Raw genomic sequence first — 12,226 nt, 5'->3', positions numbered from 1 at the left:
AAAAAAATAATAATAAATAAAAAAAATTGGAGTGATGTCTTGTTTTTATGTTAGTGTAGAAAAAAGTAGTCACACTCAAATGTAATTTTGTAACAAAATAATTGGTTTTTAAAACTACAAATATAATTTTACTCTGTTTATTAATGTTTTTACTTCATATTTGTGCAGTTTTTGGAGGATTTATCATATCTTTTAAATTTATATAAATAAATATTGAGTAGGTTTTTATACAAAAACAGCTTTTTGTGTAAAATTCACTTTATAAAAGACCCACATTTCTAACTTTCACTCATGGGGATAACATGGATAATTTGACATGGTTTAGTGTAAGATTTTTGCCCATCTTTTGGAAAATGCAGTTTTAAAAGTAAAAAATGATCACTTTATCCAGTAGATGCTGCAGAGCTCCACTATGTGCTATCTGACTGACTGAAAGACTTCTTTTCACAAGTATTTTTCAGTTGGATTCATATCTGAATATTATGAAATCACAATTATAACAATAAAGCTACTTTTTGTCAAAGTTTAGTTTTTTTTTTTTTTGTAATGAAAAAAATAAGTTTGTGACTCTGTCACATAAAATATGTGTTTTACCGCTCTATTTATTACAATTATTTTATGTATAATAGAGTTTTAATTGGTTTACATGTTTTTAGTCCATTTTATTCCTCTTACTTATTTTAATGTATGTCTTTAAATGAGTCTGGGTCTGCCTGTCATGTGACTGATCACATGACAGGAACCAGGAAGTAAGCCAGCATAAAGGAGGCAGCATGGCAAACAATCAATCCCTCATTACAAACGTGATCACCTGCTATAGCTGGACTGTGGAGTTTAATTTTACGGACTTACCTTTCCAGCAAACCACTTTTCATTGGATTAACACTTCCGTGGACACTTTCACACTGGGACTTACATCACGCTAGGACTCTTATGGACTGTTTTAGGGTATGGTGCGAATGGACTCCACACTTTTAAACAGCCTATTATTAGTTTTATCGTGTTTTAAGTTCCTTGTGAATATTGTAAATACACCTTATTTATTTCTGTTGTCTGTCTCATCTTTTTAAACACTCATAACATCTCACACAGTATAATCTGACCCCAATCTTAATCCATGTAAAATCGACCGATAGGGCTGATCGTTACAAGTTTTTCAAAAATGTTGATTTTTGAGGATGAATTTTGTCCATTTTCTAAGTGGGGTCTCATCATAATGTAACCATTGAAAAACTGATATTTTTCCCCATTACAAAACAAAAAAAAACAAAACAAAAAAAAAAACAAACACTAAAGTTAAATAATCAGACTTGGTCCGACTGCGCCACCGGGGCTTTGATACCCACGAACATAAAACAGCAACACGAGTGAATAAATAACAGACGTGACCTTCAAGTACAACACTTATTAACAATCAGTACTGAAATCTCTGAATAAGCAGCACATTTATAACCATCTAAAAAGGGAGGTTCACAATTTTAAGATGTCTAGACATTAAGTAAAATATTAAAATCAGAACCCCCAATTCTTGAATGTGAGGTCAACCAAGACCTGCGTGAAGTTGGCCCCCACCCAACGCAAAACGTCGGCAAAATAGTCTCAATCGTTTGTGTCGTAAAAATGTTCGTTTGTGCGGCTTTGGTTTTTAAAAAAGACATTGAATTATAGGCAATGACCTCACCAGCCTGAACGAAGAATCAGAAATAGCCTATAGGCCATTTTAAGTCTTCAAGTAAAAGGTTAAAGAAATGTTTACTTTTAGCCTACTAACTTTACACTTGTTTGTAAAATATTTGGCAAAAAACGAAAAAAAAGACTGAATAAAAAACATCGGACTCTTTTCTCTCATAATATGTAAACACACACACACACACACACACACACACACAAAAAAAAAAATTATGAATAAGTTTCATATTTGAAAGAAATACGGAATCATCATAGAAAACGGGCCTATAGCTACTCCCGGTACTGTTGAAAGGTTTATATAATATTGTGTGTTTCCTGAAGGATAATTGATCATGATTACATAATTGCTGATAATTCTATATTTGTTTTTTCGTTTTGGTTTTGTAAAGAAAATGAAATAACAATATTGGATGTTTAATTGGGGTCCGTGTATATATAATCCATATATTAAAAAAAAAAAAAAAAAAAAAAAAAAAAAAAAAATAAACAGACAAATAATTTTAAGTAAAATCAAATTAAACGAATGCCTTTGTTTTTTCGATTTGGTTTAGTTAGACACTGAAATAAGTCGTTTTTTTTCTCGACATTGGCTAATTAATGAAGGAATTACACGGACTGATGCTGAAAATGAGGAAAGCAAACAGACTCAATTTGAAATCATATTGCTCCTACTATTTCTGTTAAATGCATAGCTTTGGTATAGCCTACTATAATATGCTCGTATGCGATTTGCATTTGCAGCCGTTCAGTGTCATTCAGTTCACTGCAATCAGTGTCTAATATTTATAAACCGAGGCAGCACAAATGAAACTTTTATCGGCACAAACGATTGCGACTGTGGTGAATTTGGAGCATGTGGGGGGCTGAGAGAGCTCAGAATGAATAGCCAATTCTTTTAATAATTTAAAAACCGAAGCAGCACAAACAATTTTACCGGCACAAACAAACGAGACTATTTAGGGTAAATTTGGAGCTGAGGGGAGCTGAGTGACGTCATCGCCTATAATTCAAAGTCTAATATTTTAAAATCGAAAGCAGCACAAACTAAACTTTTACCAGCACAAATGATTGAGACCGTTTTGCCGACGTTTTGCGTTGGGGCCAACTTCACACAGGTTCAACCAAGCCTGCGGGAAGAAGAGAGAAGAAGAAGTCACTAGGCCAAAGACCCACAGCCTCAAGAGCACACACCACACGTGCACAGATGTACACAAACCAACACATTTAATAAAGGGTGTAGTGAATACTGCAAATAACTCTACACTCTCAATACCCATGCAGTGCTGGAACCTCACGCCACATGGAGGAAAGACCCAGATGACCCCAGAAGAAAGCAGGCTGGCTCCTAGAAGATAGAAAGATGGATTAAAAACTCCCCTTTTATGTACACATATAGACCCTTAGCAGTTGGTACAAACAGGGCTCACTTAAAATCAGTAATTCAAAAGAAAATAATTTCAAAAACAATCAATATATAACAATCAGCTTAAAACTTATGTGAAACAAATAAATAAATCATAAGCAAAACAGCAGGGCCTAGACAAAGGTCCATATGCATAGAACTCCACAAAGAAAGATCTGTCAAACAGAAAAACAAAAATAAAAGCACTTTTATCAATCTTTAACAAACTAAATAAAACAACAATATAAAATCAACACAAATAAAACACCTGTCACGGCGCAAATCTGACAGTGTCGTGACCACTCAAAACACAATCCTCTAAATCACTCAATAATTACACATAAATATTATAACTATAACACACCTAACCATCTAATGCAGCTGGTTGCGAACACGGCGTCTATCGCCACCCATGCGCTCAGTCTGACATCGGGAGGGGTTCTCTCTACAATATAAAATACACCATATTAAAAAAAAGCAAAACATCCTTATACAAGCTCTTACAACACCTAAAATACCACGCTATACCTCGCTATGGCGCTTCAGGGTCACAACACCGGAAGAAGACGGAAAAGAATCAAACGTCAGGAAGTTACGCCGCCTGCCGACCTTTGCGCCATTTATAGGGCAAAATAAACACATATGCCCCACCCCGTACACCATCCTAATTATCCACTCGGTTACATATATCAATTGATATTAAATGTGAAATAGAAACACTGTATCCGCAGACCCGTTATTTGGCAGCCACTAAATAAATGGGAAGTGGCATGAAATTCTCGTTCCAGTTTCCCATCCCTTTGACCTGAAGTTGGACCCAAAAGGCTATAAATGACCCCTGCTCCGACAATCTTTGTCATTCATTTACATCTTTCTGTACCTGTGTTCATCTGCACCCACACATCACCTCACACCCTCACCCATTCATTTGCACCACGGTTCTTGACACGTTCCGCACTTTTGTTTTGCTGTCTTTTGTCCGATTTTGTGATTTCTGCGAAAATGGGATTAGCTGATTGCCCGCTTTGCCTCCGTGAATACAGTCAACTCAGTCAGCACCTGACGGTCATGCACGGAGTAAAGAATAAAGAAGAAAGGAAGTTGCTTCTCGCCATTCCATCCGGGAGGGTGGACGTCCGCAAGGGCACCTGCCCTGTGCCCGCCTGCGGCATGTCCACCTCCCGGCTGGACCGCCACCTGAGGGGGCACACGGAGCTGATGGCTGCAGCTCAGCGGCAGGCCATGGAGTCTCTGAAGCGCAAAAAAACTTTGAGTGACCTCGCCAAGCTGCGGGCCAGCAACCCGGCCGTGGCCATGGCCTCCATGCTCGACCTGCATGAGTCCGAAGATATGGATGACCCCACCTTCGTTTTGGAGGAGGAGGAGGAGGAGCAGCCCTGCGACAACCCCAGCTGCCAAAGGGCTCGGGACGAGGGGGAGGACCTCCGAAAGCAGGTCGATACGCTGAGCGAGGCGCTGGCACAGGTGACTCGCTGCTGTCTCCTGATGAAGAGGAGGTCGCAGGGTGCCCCCTCCAGCTACGAGTTATGTTGTCAACAGTAACCCCACACTCTAAACCCGGATTTTGTGTTAATGAAACAAAGTGGTCATTACTTATTCTTTGTTGTTTTTGAAAAAGCATTGTCATTAATAAATCAAATTAGTTGTTTGCACTAATCAGATTGGAAGCACTGATCATGTTAGCTGTGATAACTCGGAATGTCACGCTTTTGTGAGGGAGGGAGGGGCCTGTTGAAGCAGGTGACTGACGGTGAGCAGAGCGCGCAGTTTGAGGAGTCTGCTCGCTAAACATGGATTTATGAAAGAAACTTTATACGGCGAGTGTATAAATCTGATCTTTCTGACAAAAGTGATTACCCCAAAACCGGGCCGATGTTAGTTGAAAGCTAAAACTGTAGTGTTAATGTGCCGGTCGAAGTTGTTGTTTGTTTTCCTTCTGTCGGTTCACAGATTAGCTAAAGTTAACATTTAAATTTGCTGTTCCTGTCAGGTCACAGTTTATAACGTTAGCCAGTGTGTTTCTGTATGTTCACAGTTTAGCTATAACGTTTGCATTTTGCATTCGTTGTTTTCTTTCTGTCTGTTCATATCAGCATGTGTGAATGTATGTACACGCTAGTGGCTAACTTTAGCATGTCTCTTTGGTGTATTATTATGGTTACAGTTCAAAAATTTGCTTTTTTTTAAGGTCCATAAGCCTGTCCTGCTCTTTTTACAGAAGATCAGGTATGTTCAAGAGTGTTATTACTTATCTATCTTTCTATTATTATTTGATGTTTTTTTCACACCCTCATGCTTTCCCAGATGTATATGACTTTCTTTCTTCAGATGAACACAAATATTTTTTAGAAAATATAATGCAAGTATTCAGGACCCCCAAAGTTGATGCTTTAAAAACCACATTAAGTGAACATGATAATCCACACCACCACAGTTGATGAATCAGTGTCTTGTGGGTTTTTATTAATTACCATTGTGTTCACTTTGTGTGGTTTTTGAAGCATCAACTACCGTCCCGTACACTTGCATTATATATAAGCTAAGCTCACAGAAATGATTTATGAAAATCTTTCTTAGTGTTCATCCAAAGAAAGACAGACATTCAAATACACCTGGGACAGCATAAAGGTGTGTAAATGATGAGCAAATTTTCATGTTTGGGTGAAGCATCCCTTTAATCTTTTCTCACACACAACATGGGTACCTTCAACCACAGTATAACTTATTTATTTTTTATTTTTTCTATTTTTGCAGGTGTTTATGAAGTTCAACAGGATTGTGGGAACCTCAAGCAGGAATTCTATGAAAGCATTGATCGACAGTCTTCATCTAATTGATATCTTTCGATCTAAGAGAGGGAATGTTGGACAGCTGTTGACACCGCTTTCACAACAAACCAGGGTTAGTCCGACTCCATTATACACTTGCATTGTTGCATTGTTCTTTTTTTATTTTTTTTATACAGTAATGAAAACATGTCACAATAAGTGATGCTATATTGGTTGTCCAATACAATCAAAATTGTGCTTCTTTGGTTCAGCTTTCTTGTAGATCATTTCTTGTTATTCTAGCTATGTAACTTTTTTATTTTACTACCCAATAGACTCGAGAGCCAACTGATATTACGTCACTGGTGCTCAGAGGGCTCCCGATTGTCCTTGGTGACAACCCCACGAACTTCTTCAAAGCATGCTTTGTAAGTAACTCATTTTCTCAAAGGACATTGACAACATAATCCTTTTATTAACTGATAGTCCTTGTGTTTGATAAAATGTGTGCATAGAGCTTAAAGGGTTAGTTCACCCAAAAATAAATCACACTTATTTCTGTCATTAATTATTTACCCTCATGTCGTGGGTAAGAAACCCATAAGATCTTTGTTCCTCTTCGGAACACAAATTAAGGTATTTTTGATGAAATCTGAGGGTTTCTGAACCACACATTGACAGCAACATCACTGCACCTTTTGAGGTCCAGAAAGGTACTAAAGACATCATGAAAATAGTCCACGTAACAGTGGTTCAACCTTAATGTTATGAAGAGACGAGAATACTTTTTATGCACAAAAACAAAACAAAAATAACGACATTATTCAACTATTTCTTCTCTACCCTATCAGTTTCCTATGCTGTTGATGTAGTAAATGCATTGCAGCACTTCCGTGTTTACGTCAGAACACTGGCTCAGTATTGACAAACGCTGTACACGTGATCAGCTTGACACATGCATATGATGCTGACACAGAAGCCGGCCAATACTGAGTCGGCGTTCTGACGTAGAACCTGGAAGCGCTGCGTTCACTACGTCAACTGCGCAGGAGACTGACATAGAAGAGAAGAAATTGTTGAATAAAGTCGCTATTTCTGTTTTGTTTGTGCACACAAAAAGTATTCTCGTCGCTTCATAACATAAAGGTTGAACCACTGCAGTCACATGGACTATTTTAACAATGTCTTTAGTGCCTTTCTGGACCTCAAAAGTTGCAATGACTTTGCTGCCAATGTGTGGATCAGAAACACTCAGATTTCATCAAAAGTATCTTAATTTGTGTTCTGAAGATGAACAAACGTCTTACAGGTTTGGAACGACATGAGGGTGAGTAATAAATAACAGGAATTAAATTTTTGGGTGAACTAACCCTTTAAATCACTGAAACTTAGTAGCAAAAGGTCTTTCTAACCTCTTTCTATATTCATATTGTGCTACTATTTATCTATAGTCATATTCTGCAACCACTTCACACATTCCCTCATGTGTCTGTCTCATTACAAGACTATATTGTTTAACATTATTGATGGTTATGTAATGAGAAATGTCATGAATGTGCTCTGTTGTTAGGACTCCGATGGTGATCACTCATTTCGCCACCTTGACTTTGGGATCCCCCTTGTTGAGCATGAAGGTGCTGTGCTCCCATCTTCCCTTCATCTCAATCCAGCTTCAATTAAGATCATCATTGAGGGAGAAGTTGTGATGGAAGGTATTAAAGACTTGCTAAAAGCTGTGTGCATTCTCTTTGGACTTGCATATGCACTGTATCTCAACTACCCCAAATCAATGAACACATTCCAGTTCACCCAACAAGTACTTCTCATGTTGGGCCACAGTGAACTAAAATCCAGCTTACAAAAATAAAAAAACTTAAAATTTGATTTTCACAAAGGAATTGAGAGAAGTTTCCATGACTGTTTTTTGTTCTCAAGAAGGGCGATGTGAATCTTTGAGCAGATTCTTGTTCAGATTGTCCAGTCACTGCAAGTGCTCTAAAGTTTACCAGTGTTCTGCGCTATAAGTGTACTGTGTGTTTAAAACGGCATGTTGTTGCTCTATTGATACGAGTTATGTTGTCAACAGTTGGAGTGTGTGTGTGTGCAGGAGTGTGCGTGTGTGGTCTTTTTCTTTAATCTTTCATTTTCATTCAGTTTAATGCTTGTCTGCGTATTGTTGAATACTGTTCAATTTCCTCTAAACAATTTACAATTGTTAAGCAAAAAGATTTGCTTATGCAAAATTTTTTTACTTGTCTTTTTGGTTGACGAGTACATTGAAGTGTTTCCTTTTTTTCTTTTGTCAACAATAAAAAAAAAAAAAAAAAAACATTGAAATGTTTAATTTCTTAAATTTAGATTTTTTTTTTTGTATGAAAAAATGGGAAAACCTGAAACAAAAATATAAAGTAAGATCATTTTGTTACTTCTAATACAGAATTCAGATGACATTGTGCTGTTAAAATGACTGCTTTTGTATGATGTTTGTGTATTTTCTGTAGGATGTGAAATGTCCTCAGACTGGTGTGAGCACTGAGAGCCACAGCAGATCCTGGGAATGGTGTAGAGCCATGGATGAGACCCTCCATCACTCCTCCTGCCCTTACTGCCTCATCTGGACCGGATGTTGCTGTGATTTCTTCATCCTCAGTGAGCCCAGAGCCAGCGAGAGCATCTAGAAAAAGACCAAAGGACATCGAGGATGTGATTTTGGTCCAGTTTGTTCTGCTGGTTTCTGTTCATACAATGAAGGTTCAAAAGCATCATCAAATAATGTCATGAAGCTTCTGGAAGTCAGGCTCCACTGACTGATACTGTGTGAACAGAAACCAGCAGGACAAACTGGACCAAAATCACCTTCTGTGTTCAGAAAAAAAAAACATTGAACAGCGTGAAGGCGAGTAAATAATGACTGAATTTATATGTTTGGGTGAACTAACCCTTTATGCCCCCAAATAGAAACTGTATGAAATGTACGTATGCATTTATATTATAGTAGTGCCTTGAAAAAGTGAACTTTAAGAAATAAGCAGCTTTATTGAGTGTTTGTGCCCCAGACACTAACAAAAAAGGATTTACAAAAATCACATTTACATTTATTTACAGTTATGCTTTTATCCAAAGTGAATTACAGTGCTCTTATTACAGGGATGATCCCGCTGGAGTAACCTGGAGTAAAGTGTCTTGATCAAGGACACACTGGTGGAGACGCTGCAGAGATCGAACCAGAAACCTTCTGCTGACCAGCTCAGCAGTTTAACCCACTACACCACAAAAGTAATGAAGCTACAACAGAAATTAGCCTGTAATTGTAAAAATATGAAAGGAAATATGGCAAGAAACAGAATGCTGACATGAATGAATTGTAAAACATTTTAATCTGTTTAGATGTTTTACAGGTAGTCATGCTGATGGAGAGCACATGAATGTTTGGAGCAGTCAGATTGTCCCGCACATCTTCTCTCACCTTTGCTTCAAGGTTGTGAGGTTCAGGGGTCCATCATCATCATCTTCCTCATCCTCTGGATCAACAATGTCTCCATTGAGAAGAGCAGCAACGAGGGACATGATGGATGACAAAGACAGGTGAAGGTGTTCACGGTGGTCAGCTGCAGAACTGGCACAGCTGTGTTAAGATGGCAGCAGGATGTGTGGATCACCGCCTGCAAATACGTGATTGTTAGAACAGTAAGTTTGAATAGCTTTGTTTCATGTGCTGTTGACTTGTATATGCATTTATTTATTGTTACTTTTATTAATTCTTTGACTTTTTTTTATTAATTATGCTATTATTATCAGTAAATTTATATATTTTATTAATTCATGCATTAATTCATTGCTTGACTGTAAATGGAGATGTATTCACATCAGCTGGATTTGTCTAGTGTGTATTCATGCGTAGCTATGTCATTTGACAAAACATTACATTTTGCTTGTTTTACTAAAGAAGTAAAATGAAAAGTAATATAATTAAGTTTTGGTCAGCATTTATCAATATCATTGAGTGTAAGTGTTGGGATGGGCTAGCAAAGCAGTTCATTCTGGGGTAATCTTAATTTTTAAGTAGTTTATACTTACATTTTTTGAGTATAAAATCAGTCTTCTCCAAAGGCGAGCAGCTGTCCGACGTCTTCTTTGTGCAGACATTGCTAACACTGCATAAATATGTGTTTGTATACATCATAGTTTGAGATTATATACACAGACAAAAAGCATGATGACGAGGTTAAATATCTTAGAATACATCATCATAATGCATAAAAAAGTATTCATTTTATTTTTTTGTTTGCTTGTTTGTTTATTTATAAGCCTGAGGGATGAAATTAGAGCTAATTCAACAAGAAAAAGAGGAAAACATAAAGGAGATTAGATTCCACTTTTGCTTGTGGATGAACATTTTTGCGTATAAAATAAAGAAATTTACAACATATTCAAGCGAATTTGGGTTTTCGTAACAAAAAATAAACCCAAATTCGTACTACAATCACAAAATAAATGGGCAGCTGTTTCTTCAACAAGACCACAAAATGAGCAAGTTTGATCAATATCAATATATTTACAGATAGATGAATTAAACCTGTCACTCATATCTTTTAAGTTGTTGCGCTTGTGATAACGTCGTAGGTCACATGATAACGTCAACATGGCGGATTACGTCCGGATCGCATTCATACTCAACGAGATTTGGCTATTAAGTACCTACTCTTTTAGCACTCGTTAAGTAAGTACTTATTGAAATTAAGAACCTACTCATTGAGTAGGCGGTTTTGGACGCAGCCACTGTTTGGATTGCTCACCTGTGTTTTGACCCTTGCCTGGCTTTTTTAATTACGATTGTGGATTACCCTCTGATTAAGAAATACTGCATTTGGATCCTCAACCCTCAAGTCTCAGAGCAGTATCATTACAAGAGGAATGAAGAGTGCTCCTCTCTCACTCTGCAGCTGCTGGAAAAGGCATTGTGCGTAAAGTCAGTTCGAGTGGTAGACCATTGGTCAGAAGAACCCGAACAAACATGGACTACTGAGATGTGTGTGTTCTGCAGTTCTAAAACACATTTAGGATATTTGTTACACCATTTTTTTTTTTTTTTTGGCTTACATTTATGTGCAAAATTACAATGACTTTCCATTTTACACCAAGCAACAAATATAATCCAACAGACTAAATTTACATTTCTATAACAAATAGCACTTCTGTAAAAAAAAAAAAAAAAAAAAAAACTTTAGTAGGGGTGTAACAATTCACTCATTTTCTCGATGCATCGATTACAAATCCTGACAATGCACATGCACTGATTTGAAACATGTTTTTTTTTTTTTTTTTTGGGAAAGAGGGGAGAGAGCAACCAATGAAACACAGACATACAACACACTCATTATACAGAATAATGGATATTGATATAGATAAAAATGACAACAAACTCCCAAGCACAAGGGAGAAATGAGAAAGAATATTTAAAAGGGCTAATAATACTTCAATTACATTTACGAGCACTGCGGTCTCATGATAACCGGCACGTAGTTTAACACCTATAAAGACATAGTTTATTTTTTGTCCGTTTTTGCACATATATTTCATTTGAAGAAGACTTGATGAGATATATGTGCATACACCGTGCTGGTTCATGTTTGGTGCAGGAGAATGTGTTAAATATGTCTATAAAAACTTTAAACACGGATACTTTATTCTGTATATGATCTATAATCCACGTGGCTAGTGTTGTTAAACTCATCGCGGAGCTCCGCGCTGAAACCGATCATATGCGCGCTCCGCGTGTATATCATAACAATTGTATTTTTCACGTGTTTGTATTCAAACTCCAGTTCTGACCGCATCGCGGGCAAAATACAAACACTCATATGCTGCTGAGGGAAACATACACACGGCTCGCGTGTCCGAACGCAGAGGTGAATGAACCGCACTTTTGTGACATTTGAATTCTCCGCTGTAATGCGATCTCATGCGAACATATTTTCCATTTGTGCTGGTAGATCACAGCAAAACAATCCATATGCACCAAAACTTCTGTTCTGGTCGCGTCGCAGGAAACGCATTTTTGTGTTGTAACACTGAGGAAACAAGCACCCATGTCTCTGAATGACAACAGTGACAGAGGCAAGAGAAGTGATACTTCCTCATGCATAATACCGCAATTATAATCTTATGCATACCACAGCGCAGCGATTGGACTGAATGAGCTTTATGTCATGAATAAATACAGAAACGGTTGACGTCAGCATGTTCGACCAGCCCATACTGGAGCCAATCAGCGCTCCGGATCTTGCCGGTAGTACATGATGACGTCAGATTTTGTGACGTTGCTCCGACTTTGCTTTTCAAACCG

General features: G+C 37.6%; 1 long non-coding RNA gene across 1 annotated transcript; it reads left to right on the top strand.

The window, feature by feature from the left end:
* The first annotated feature begins 2,764 nt into the window (after positions 1-2,764).
* Positions 2,765-8,968, top strand: LOC127497852 (uncharacterized). Its single transcript, XR_007925670.1, has 5 exons — positions 2,765-5,338; positions 5,867-6,013; positions 6,216-6,308; positions 7,451-7,592; positions 8,382-8,968. It is a non-coding gene; the product is annotated as an uncharacterized LOC127497852 (long non-coding RNA).
* Positions 8,969-12,226: the final 3,258 nt, after the last annotated feature.

The sequence above is a fragment of the Ctenopharyngodon idella genome, chromosome 16 (assembly GCF_019924925.1).
Source record: "Ctenopharyngodon idella isolate HZGC_01 chromosome 16, HZGC01, whole genome shotgun sequence".
Classification (NCBI taxonomy): Eukaryota; Metazoa; Chordata; class Actinopteri; order Cypriniformes; family Xenocyprididae; genus Ctenopharyngodon; species Ctenopharyngodon idella.
This window is presented reverse-complemented; position numbering and strand designations above follow the sequence as displayed.